Consider the following 12,248-nt stretch of genomic DNA (forward strand, 5'->3'; position numbering starts at 1 on the left):
GGTTAAGAGGACATACCAGTCTTGTTAGGGCTGCAAAGCAACTACTGATAGACATTGAGTGTAAGCTTGTGATGATTGTCATCTCCTTTACTTTAAAGTTTTGGAAGGTTTTTCTATTTCAACCTCAAGTTTTCCTGTTTGAAACCTGTGCTACTTTGTGGAAGTTTGCATTATGATTCTTATTATTTCAAAAAGATTCAAGACATAAACTACTGAACATAAATAGTCCTATCAGCTCTTAATTGTAATTGATAAACTAGCAATACATTTTATTTTTTCTTATTTACTTATATTGCATGATAAACACAATACTTAATTGGTCTAATTGTTAAACTCGACGAAGCTATATGGTTGTGACTAAATGCAGACTGTGATTTCATCTCTGTACTCTATTTTTTAACTTCTCATGTATGCAATGAAAACAGCTCTCACAACTAAGTACATATTACAGGGAAATGTGGCAGAAAGTGAAGAAGAACTAAAGAGCCTCTTGATGAAAGTGAAAGAAGACATTGAAAAAGCTGGCTTAAAGCTCAGCATTCAGAAAACTAAGATCATGGCATCCGGTCCCATCACTTCATGGCAAATAGATGGGGAAATAGTGGAAACAGTGGCTGACTTTATTTTTCTGGGCTCCAAAATCACTGCAGATGGTGATTGCAGCCATGAAATTATAAGACGCTTACTCCTTGGAAGGAAAGTTATGACCAACCTAGACAGCATATTGAAAAGCAGAGACATTACTTTGTCAACAAAGGTCCGTCTAGTCGAGGCTATGGTTTTTCCAGTGGTCATGTATGGATGTGAGAGTTGGACTGTGAAGAAAGCTGAGCACCGAAGAACTGATGCTTTTGAACTGTGGTGTTGAAGAAGACTCTTGAGAGTCCCTTGGACTGCAAGGAGATCCATCCAGTCCATCCTAAAGGAGATCAGCCCTGGGTGTTCATTGGAAGGACTGATGCTGAAGCTGAAACTCCAATACTTTGGCCACCTCATGCGAAGAGTTGACTCATTGGAAAAGATCCTGATGCTGGGAAAGATTGAGGCCAGGAGGAGAAGGGGACAACAGATGATGAGATGGCTGGATGGCATCACCGACTCAATGGACATGAGTTTGGATGAACTCCAGGAGTTGATGATGAACAGGGAGGCCTGGCGTACTGTGGTTCATAGGGTCGCAAAAAGTCAGACACGACTGAGCAACTGAACCGAACTGAACTGGACAGGGAAATATCCCACCATGACCACATTTAATTAATTTATTCGATGCACTTAACTTTTGTCCTAGTATCATGAGTAGTACTTCTCATCTTTTATATTACCTATGTTCATTTACACCTAGTTAAGGAGCTGAACCTAGAACTCTTTAATGATTCCTACTACAGTGCTTCACTCTTGTCTGTTTTAAAATTGCCTTTCTTCCACTTTTTCTGCCTTCTTTTTTTCCTAACACTTCATTTCAACCTTCTAGTCTTTGTGAGTTCTTCTCTGATGTCTCATGAGTACCATTTCTCAGAGATCTTCACACTTTAGCAGTTTTTGCATTTCTTCAAAGGTTATAAATATTTGATTAGGTAGGTAAATATTAACAATACATAAATATTTCATACAATAAGATTAGTAAAAACAATTATGTGTACTCTATTAAGTTCACTTGGGTAATACATTTTATAAGACTAAGTAAATAAAATCCTAGAAACATATACATTTCTTATAAATAGTTACTCATTACGCATCAATGTAGTATTTATAAATTAACTGTCATGGATTTTGCACTTGAATACTAAATGCTGGCACAGTCTGGAATCAGTGTGTGATAACCATATTAGATGTGTACCTGAGCACCTGATGGCTGGATGGATGAAAAACATAGATGGATAAATAGATAGATTAGTCTCACATTTTGGCTTTCTTCCCCCAAGGTGTTTCTGAATTACCCCTTCAGTGATGTAAGATTTTAGCAATGGTAGAAAGCTGAGTTTTCTGGTTTATATGCTTTTATAGATATGTAATATTTCAGGAACTTACTAGTGGATTCAAGAATAATTATTTATTTTGCAAAATGCTTTACCCAGAGTCCTTATTTAAGAAACATTAGATCTCATGTAATATACAAGGCAAGCCTGTCCCATACATGTGTAACTCCTGTAATTTTGATATATTTTGTCCTCCCTAAAATTGTTGGCTGTCAGCAATTCCAGGGATCAAGTTGAATACAAACTGAACTTAAAAATACATATTTACTGAGGTGCTTGATCTAACATTTTACTTTTGATTGTGGACTGAGCTTCTGTCTGACATTAGGTCCCTGGAAATGAAACACAGCAACATTGCTGGATGTTTTATAAAATCATTTTATCAAGTGAAAGTTAACTAAAAAAAAAAAAACCAACATGTGTTTTAACTATGATTTTTCTAAATATGAAGAAAAATATGGGAAGTATAACCAAAATCATGCACCCATCACCCAGTTTTAATAAATACTAAAATACTAGCATATTTTCCTGTAAAATATTAAAGGATGCCCTTAAACCATTTCCTTCCCTTCCTCCTTAGAAGCAACCACTAGTCCAAAATTGGTATGTGGGATTCATTTAATGCTTTTCTGTTTTTAAAAAATTATGTAAAAATTATAAAATATTCTGTGATCCTGTGTGTTTCAAAATTTTAAACAAACGGCATCATGCCATATAAGTCCTCTTACAACTTGGTTTTTCCATTGAGCATTAGATTGTTGAGATTTATCCCTAGCTCATTCATAAATAAAGCCATTTATCCCTTGCCTTACTGAAGATGCCAAGGTTCTTTCCACTTCTTTTAATATTACAAATAGTGTTGTGGTAAACATCCTTAGGTATCTCTTCTTGTGCATATGGACAAGAATTCTTGGAGAACAATGGCCCGCAAACTTGGGCATGCATTAGAATCACCTCGAATGCATATTTAAACACTAGCTACTGGCTCTGGAGCTGTATACTCTCCACCCTAATACAGAAGTTGCTAAACCCAGGCTTCCATAGCTAAGGGCTAAAGATCCATGTCATGATTGCTACTAGCGAAACAAATCTCTACATGTTGCTTTTTTGCCCATGTAATTGAGATAAAAGTATGGTTTATCATCCAAATCAGAACTCTTCTGAGTATGAAAGAAGCATAATTAATAATTATAACATGACACCCTGCTCAACACCCAGTTCTGTACACCTAATAGCAAAGGAGTCTGGAAGTGTAGTTGGGAATTCTAGTTTAGAAAGGAAGATTTACTCTGTGCAGAAATATCTCAAATCAGCCCAAGGCCTTCATAAATTTTTGGATAGGCCTACATAACAATAATTACTTTGTAATTCTTTGAAGTTTTATTTATTTCTTTTCCCATCTTATTCCACTGGCTAGGACTACCAGAACAGTGTTGAATAATTGTGATAACAATCATTTTTCTCTTCTTCCTTGGTCTCAAGAGAAATGCTTCTAAAGTTTCATTATTAATTGTGATGTTTTCTATAGAGTTTTAAAATATGCTTTTTTCAGGTTAGGAAATCTGCTTTCATTCCTGATTTTTTGAGGACTTTTCTTTTTATGATGATGATGTACTTAATTTAATAATGCTTTTTCTACATGTAATAAGGTAATTAATGGTTTTTCTCCTCTAGTCTGTAAATGTGTTAAAATATATTATAAGATTTTCTAATATCAAGCTAGACTTGAATTCTTAGGATACATTTTACTTGGTAACACTATATATATGTATATATATATTTACATTTATGGTATAAATTATTGGGTTTTGTATGCTAATATCTTATTTATGATTTTTGTAAATATGTTCAGAAATGAGCTGAGTTAGCAATTTCCTTTCTAATTTACTTTTTCAGTCTTGATGACAATTAATCATCCTCATTAAAATGGTTAGGGAATTTTCCATGTTTTTGTATTCTCTTGAAAAACTATAAGATAATGATCATTAGAGGTTTGTCTGTGTTTTTCTATAAAACCATCTGGCTTGGTATGATTTTTATTTTGTGTCCATAGACCACATTATCTTACAAACTTCTATCTTTATTTAAACATGTCTGCATCCTCTAAGACCTCACTGTCAAATCTCATGGACTTTGATGTGAATAAAAACTAAAAATTGAAGAGACCAAGATAGCAACATGGAACTTCCCTCCTGCATGGATACACCTAATGTACAACTACACATAGAGCAATTCCCTCTGAGAGACATCGAGAAACTAGCTGAGTAACTTCTACAATCAGGTAACAAAAAATACCCACACTGAAATGAGTAGGAAAGGCTAAAACACACTCTCTTTTTATAGCCAAGCTCCATCCTTGACACAGCACCATACAATTGGGAGTAAACATCTAACTCCCAGCTTCTTCCTGAGGTGCAGAGGGTTTGGATTACATATATAGGATCCCAGCTTTTAACATTCCTCAATCAAGAGATGGGCCTCTAAAACACCTAACTCTGAAAGTCAATAGGGCTTTCATCCACAAGACCCACAGGACTATGATAAACAAAGACGTAGTTTTTAATGTGTGAGTGAGCACTCCCTGAGGCTGTCCTTCCAGGGCTCAGTACATATGGAGCAGGCAAAGATGCCCATCTTCCATTCTTTCCTTGGAAGCAGACTGGCTACATACTTTACAACCTACTGCCCCAGGATCTGGTTTCTAATTTGCATACATCCAGGGTCTAGCTACAATCCCCCACAGAGCCTGGGGGAGCTGGTGGGTGTCTCTTTCACCTTCTCCTTATGGTTCATTCCAGTGGTAAAACCAGATGGCCAACATCTCTCTGGAAGGAACTTGTGCCTTGCTTGGCACCCCAGCTTTTGCAACTGCAAGCTGAGGGATGGGCCTCTGGATCACCTGGCACTGATAACCTATGGGTCACATAGAACTGTAGCAAGAAAACAGTTTTTAAATAGGTGCAGGAATACTCCTCCATGACTATACACTCAGGTTCAGTGCAGAGGGAACAGGCAAAAATGCTCATCTCCCAGGTTCTCCCTGGAGGGGTTAAACTACATACTTTGCTAGTTGCTATCTGATGGTCCAGCTTCTAGTCATCTTGCATCTATGTGCTGACTGTGATCTTCCCCTTTGGAACACTGATAAGTCTTGGTATATCCTCTGTTATAGCCAGTAAGAACAAAGACAGTGGTTTGGACAATTACAGAAATTTGAGAGACCACCAGAAGCTTGAGGCAGATTGATTGATGATGTTCATCTTATATTGCAACCAGTCTTCAGATTCAGGAAGGTTGTTATTTTAATGTGCAGAAAACAAGCCAAGGAAAATGAAGAAACAGGAAAATATATTAAACAAAAAACCAAGATGAATTTCCAGAAACCAATCTTAATGAAATGGACATGAATGATTTACCTGATAGGGAATTAAAATAACAATCATAAAGTGCTCACCAAGGTCAGGAGAGCAATACATTTTAAAAGTTAGGATTTCAACAGAAAGATAGAAAATATTAAAAGTATCAAACAGAAATCATGTTTTCGAAGAGTACAATGACTAAACTGAAAAATTCAATAGAGTTCAATAGCAGACTAACCAAGTGGAAGGAAGGATCCGCAAACTTAAAGTTGAATTCATCCCAAAAGAGGGGAAAAAAGAGAAAATAATGAAAAAGAGTGAAGACAGCTTAAGGGACTTATGAAACACCAATAAGTGGACCAATAAGCTCATTATAAGATTCTGAGGAGAAGAAAAAAAAAAAAAAAAGAACAGAAAGCATATTCAAAGAAATAATGGCTGCAAACTTCCCTAACCTGGGGAAAGAAGCAGACATCCAGATCCAGAAAGTCAAATGAATACTAAATAAGATGAATCTAAAGAGACCCACATGCAGACATACTACAATTAAATTTTAAAAAGCAACTTGTTATGTACAAGGGGAACCCCCATAAAATTATTAGCAGGTTTTTCAACAGAGACTTTGCAGGCCAGAATGGAGTGGGATGATACTTTCCATGTGTCAAAAGAAAAAAAAAAACAAACTCTGTCAAACAGGGTGTCAAGAATACCCTACCCAGCAAAACTGACCTTCAGAACTGAAGAAAGGATAGAGTCTTCCAGACAAAGAAAAGCTGAAAAGTTTTATTACTACTAGACAAGTCTTACAAGAAATATTAAAAGGAATTCTTCAAGCTGAAATGAAAGGATGCTAATTAGTAACATAAAAAAAAGCACATGAAAGTAAAAAACTCTCTGGTAAAGGTAAATATGCCATTAAATCCAGAATACTCTAATACTGTAATGATGATGGGTAAATTTATAACTAGTAAAAAAGTTAAAGGGCAAAAGTATTAAAAAAACTTTAATAACAATAGTTTGATAATGGAGAGACAGTATAAAAAGATGTAAATTGTGACATCAAAAACATAAAATGTAGGGGGAGTATAAAAGCGTAGAGCTTCTGTATGCATTTTAAATTGTTTTTATCAGCTTAAAATAGATTGTTACAACTGTAAACTATTTTATATAACCTAATGGTAACCACAAAACAAAAAGCTTATAGTAAATACAAAATATAAAGAAAAAAGAATCAACATATACCAGTACAGAAAGTTATTAAATAACAATGGAAGAGGGCAAGAGAGGAAGAAAGGAACGAAGGAACTACAAAGCAGCCAGTACGTAATGAACTAAATGGCCAAACCTATCAATAATCACCTTACATGTAAGTAGACTAACTTTTCCAGGCAAAAAGCATGGAGTTATTGAATGGATAAAAAAGAAAACCCAACTATATGCTGGGTTGGGTTTTCTGCAAGAGACTCACTTCAGCTTTAAAGAAACGCATAGACTGAAAGTGAGGGGATAAAATAGACAGTCCATGCAAATGGAAACCAAAAGAAAGCAAGAGTAGCTGTATATATATATATATATCAGAGAAAGTGAAGTGAAGTCTCTCAGTCGTGTCCGACTCTTTGCAACCCCATAGACTGTAGCCTACCAGGCTCCGTCCATGGGATTTTCCAGGCAAGAGAACTGGAGTGGGGTGCCATTTCCTTCTCCAGATCTCCAGAGGATCTTCCTGACCCAGGGATCAAACCCAGGTCTCCCGCATTGTAGGCAGACGCTTTACCATCTGAGCCACCAAGGAAGCCTATGTATATCAGAGAAGACAGACCTTAAGCCCAAAACTGTAGCAAAGACAAAAAAGTTCTCATTATATAATGGTAAAGGGATCATTTTAACAAGAGGATATAGCAGTTGTAAACAGTTATGCACCCAACATGAGACCACCTAAATGCATAGATATTAACACTTCTGAAGGGAGTTGTTGTTCAGTTGCCCAGTCATGTCCAACTCTTTGTAACTGCATGGACTGCATTACCTCAGGCCTCCCTGTCCTTCTGAAGGGAGATCATGATGAAATGGAAAATCTGAATAGACCAGTTAGTAGTCAGGAGACTTATAGTAATCAAAACTTTCCAACAAAGAAAAGTCCAAGATAAAATGACTTCACTGGTGAATTCTACCAAACATTTAAAGAATTAATACCCATCCTTTTCAATACTTCTCAAACTCTTCCAAAAATAGAAATAGAAGGCAACATTTTCAAACTCATTTTATGAGTCCAGTATTACCCTAGTACCAAAGTCAGATAAGGACAATATAAGAAAAACTACAGGTCACTGTGTCTGATGAACATAGATGTAAAAATCCTCAGCAAAATATTAGCCATCCAAATTCAGCAGTATATTAAAAAGACCATACACCAAGATCAAATGATATTTATCCCAGGAATACAAAGATGTTTCAACATTTATAACTCAATAGATTAGATACATCACATTAACAAAATGAAGGATAAAAATCACAGGATTATTTCAATAGATGTAGAAAAAACATTTGACAAAATTATTTTATGATAAAAATTCTGTTATGATAAAAACTCACTCAATAAACTTAGTATAGGTGAAACACACTTTAACCCAATCAAGGTGGTATATTACAAACCCACAACTAACATCATACTCAATGGTGAAAAGATAAAAGCTTTCCCTCTAAGATCAGGAATAAGATTAAGCATACCCACTCTCATCACTTTTGTTCAACATAATACTGGAAAGCCTAGCCAGAACAATTAGGCAAGAAAAAGAGATAAAGGCATTCAAATTGGAAAGGAAGAAGTAAAATTATCTCTGTTTGCTGATGACATGGTAATACATTAGAAAATCCTAAAGACTCCACTAAATAAACTATTAGTACTAACAAATGAGTTTAGTAAAGTTGTAGGGTATAAAATTAATACACAAAAATCAGCTTTGTTTCTAAATACTTAACAATGGATTACTGGAAAGAAAAATAAGTGAGACAGACAATGACAAATACGGCATGGTATCACTGATATGTGGAATATTTTTTAAAGTCAAAGTCAAAAACAGAGGATTGAGTGGTGGTTTCCAGGGCCGGGATTTGGGGTGATTGGGGGTGACTGGTAAAAAGGTACAAACTTTCAGTTAAAGATGAATAGAGTCTTAGGATCTAATGTATAACATGCTGACTACAGTTGATAACTCTGTTAGTGTATAATTGAAATTTGCTAATAGAATAGTACTTAATTAATAGTACTTAACTGTTACCACAAAGAAAGGTAAATATGTGAGTTGATGGATGTGTTAATTAACTCAATTGTGGGAAACTTTTCACAATATATGCATATATCAAATAATCACATTGTATACTTTAAATATATTACAGTTTTATTTGTCAATTATACTTCAGGAAAGCTGAAATCAAATCATGTCAGAAACTATTTCTTGGGAAAAAAAGGTGTGGGAGAAATAACACCCTCAGGGAAAAGATGAACCAAAAGGGGTGGAACCCTGTATTAATGCCGCTGCTGCTGCTGCTAAGTCGCTTCAGTCATGTCCGACTCTGTGCGGCCCCACAGACGGCAGCCCACCAGGCTCCCCCGTCCCTAAGAGGCAATTCTCAGAGGTCCCAGTAAAAGTGAACCCTTTTGCCTAAAGCAATGGCTTCAATAACACATCCTTTCCTGGCTTTCTCCTTCTCCATCTCATTCTCCCTGCTCCTTCACTCCTACTCCCTGGGATAACCCCTCAATAAATGCCCGACATCCAATCATGATCTAAGGCTTTGCTGCGGGAAAATATAAGACGCAAATCTCCTGTAATTTTATACTGTTTATAGGCAAGTATGGTTTTATCACTGATTTGCATGCATGCATTCAGAGATAATGTATAATATTCTTTTGCATGGTTTTGAACTCTATTTAAACAGTATAATACTATTAAGAAAAACTCAAAAGGGAAATAATCATCCTCATAAAAGGAAAATTTCTCTTTTCTTCTGATCTGTTTCTCCATTATTTCTCAAAACAAAACAAAATAAACTTCACAAAAACCAAAACAATAAAACAATCCTCCCATAATCAAAACAACCTATTTCTGGAACAATATCTTAAACATATAGCTCATGACATAGCATCACAAAATGGTGAAAATTGTAGTCCAGGTGTAGAATAATATCTGTGCCTGCTTTCATCATAGTGCTAATGCTTCCTTGAAGCATTAGCTTCCATTAGCATAGGCTTCCTTGAAGCCTAGTTCAAGGAAGATGAGAAAGGAAGTAGCATTTCAGTATGTGAAAAGCTAGGCAAAATTACATGGCTGTGTCACAGTATCTGTGCATTTAAATATAACAGGAAATTAACTCTGATGCACCAGGAATAACTCTGATGCTGTCATCACTGTCATCACTAGGAGTTCACCCTGTGAAAGAATGAAGATGTTCAAAGGAAAGCCTTCAGGCTCATGCCAGAAGGTCTTTCCAGCTGCATATGTGCCTAACTCAGCTACTGCTGCTGCTGCTAAGTCACTTCAGTCGTGTCCGACTCTGTGCGACCCCATAGACGGCAGCCCACCAGGCTCCCCCGTCCCTGGGATTCTCCAGGCAAGATCACTGGAGTGGGTTGCCATTGCCTTCTCCAATGCATGAAAGTGAAAAGTGAAAGTGAAGTCGCTTAGTTGTGTCCAACCCTCAGCGCCCCCATGGACTGCAGCCTACCAGGCTCCTCCGTCCATGGGATTTTCCAGGCAAGAGTACTGGAGTGGGGTGCCACTGCCTTCTCTGAGCTCAGCTACTAGTCCTTACAAATTAAGTTGCTCATTGAAAATTCAGGCTCTAGCCAGAAGCTACATCTGAACTCAGATGTTGAAATCAGTATCTCCTGCTGATTAAACTGTGACACAGTCAAAGTAATAGGCCTAGCTTCTCTTAATCTTCAGTGAGTCCTTCCTTTCCCTATGCATTAGTGTGGCCTTTAAAATCTAAGACTTTCATATACACTGCAAACCATTCCTTCTCAGGAGAGGTGGGAGTAAGAAATCTATCCGTTTCAGTCTATATAGCGTTGTATTTAGAGCATTAGGTAATGAGTGATCTAGTGACATCAACAGAGGACAACCAGATTATTGGAATAATAATTGACAGGTAAGGGACTGGCAAGGAATGACAGACAGGTAGTGGGTGATAAGAGCTGTACAACATTTTGGAGAGAAGGACTTTATTTTCTTTTTTAAAAATTTATTTATTTGTCTCCACCAGGTCTTAGTTGCAACACTCAGGATTTAGTTGCAGCATACAGGATCTTTAATTGCAGCCTCGGAACTCTCAGTTGTGCCATGTTGGATCTAGCTCTCCAAGCAGGAATCGAACCCGGCCCCCTGCATTGGGAGGGCAGAGTTCTAGCCAGTGGACCAACAGGGAAGTCCCAGGACTTTATTTTCGTATGCCTCCAGGAACACTGCTGGTGATAGTAAAGTAGTAAGAAGTTGATATTAATAAATTGCTAAAAAATCACTTTAAATTAGCACATTTGTCATTTAGAAGCAATGTTTATATAGCAATGGTTCAATTACATTCCCTAGAGAAGAAACTGCTGTTAATGGTTAATTGTGTATCTTTTCAGAAGCTTCTACTGACTATATAAGCACATATATACCTTGTATTTTTTTATACAAAGAAATCAGACAACTTGCATCATAAACATCTTTCCATATCAGGTCATATGGACCTTTTAAATTCTCTTTAACTATTGCAGAATATTGTGGGAAGTAATTTATTCAACCAGTCTCACAATGATGGATATTTAAGGTGTTTACAATCTTTAATCTTTCACTAAGCCAGCTGGAACAAATAGTATTATTCATATGGCATTCTATTCAAGTATGAGTACATATATTTTTTTCTAGGATGAATTCCTATAAAGTAGAATTACTGTGTTAAAACTTATGCATACTTTAAACTTTGATCGATATTACCAAATTTCTATCCAAAGAATAAACATGAAGAGGAATTGCTAGGTCAAGGTGTATATACATTTCAAGATGTATATACTGTTCTGAAATGTTGTACCAATTTATATTCTTGGGCAATATGGCAAACTAGGTAATGTGAAAACCTCAAAAAAGATACCAATATGGCAAACTAGATAATCTGAAAACCTTCTCGGAAAAGACACCTATAATATTAAACAATATGTAACAAATATCTCATCTGCTAGGTTTGTGAAAAAAAGTAAGGAAAATCCCCAGGGACCAAAATGAAAGTTGCTGAAAAGCAAGAGAGGAAGCAGTCATTGAAGCCACAGATGTCCAGGGACATTTGCTGTTCCTGGTAACCAGGATGCTCAGTGTTTAACAGCCACATGAAGATAAGACTTTGGTCACAGCAAAAGGAGAATCAAGGTGAAAGCAAGACCTTCATGTGAAACTGGAATCTCCAAGCACTATATCTGCCATGAAAAGATGGACTAGAAAAAAACAACCTGCAAGAAGAGATTGTAAAGCAAATTCTCTGGCTTAGCCTGATGATACCGTTGGGAAAAAAAGTTTCTCCTGAGGATTTATAGCCACAGACATGCCCTCAAGTGAATGAGGGGGTTCTAATATATACTACCTTGGGCACCTTGGGTGCTTAATAGAAGTGAATACAAGTCCTCTGTAAAGACTTGTGTCTTCAAACCAGCTCCTGTAGGTAAAAGGTTTGATTGAACACAAACACACAATCCAAAGTTGCATCGTACAGGAAGGACAGATTTCCATGCATAAATGTAAGTAGAGAAAACACCACTGTTAGCAGGATTTTCAGATAGTGAATGCAGTGATCAATGCAAAGAAATAGAGGAAAACAACAGAATGGGAAAGACTAGAGATCTCTTCAAGAAAATTAGAGATACCGAGGAAACATTTCA

At 36.5% G+C, this 12,248-nt stretch overlaps 1 long non-coding RNA gene across 1 annotated transcript in view; it reads left to right on the top strand.

The window, feature by feature from the left end:
* LOC129631856 (uncharacterized) overlaps positions 1-10,728 on the top strand; it is a 37,308-nt gene extending 26,580 nt beyond the window's left edge. Inside the window, exons 3-4 of the long non-coding RNA XR_008704207.1 lie at positions 4,085-4,257; positions 10,601-10,728. This is a non-coding gene — a long non-coding RNA (uncharacterized LOC129631856). The remainder of the gene's footprint in view (positions 1-4,084; positions 4,258-10,600) is intronic.
* Positions 10,729-12,248: the final 1,520 nt, after the last annotated feature.

This window comes from Bubalus kerabau, chromosome 17 (assembly GCF_029407905.1).
Source record: "Bubalus kerabau isolate K-KA32 ecotype Philippines breed swamp buffalo chromosome 17, PCC_UOA_SB_1v2, whole genome shotgun sequence".
NCBI classification, from domain to species: Eukaryota; Metazoa; Chordata; class Mammalia; order Artiodactyla; family Bovidae; genus Bubalus; species Bubalus kerabau.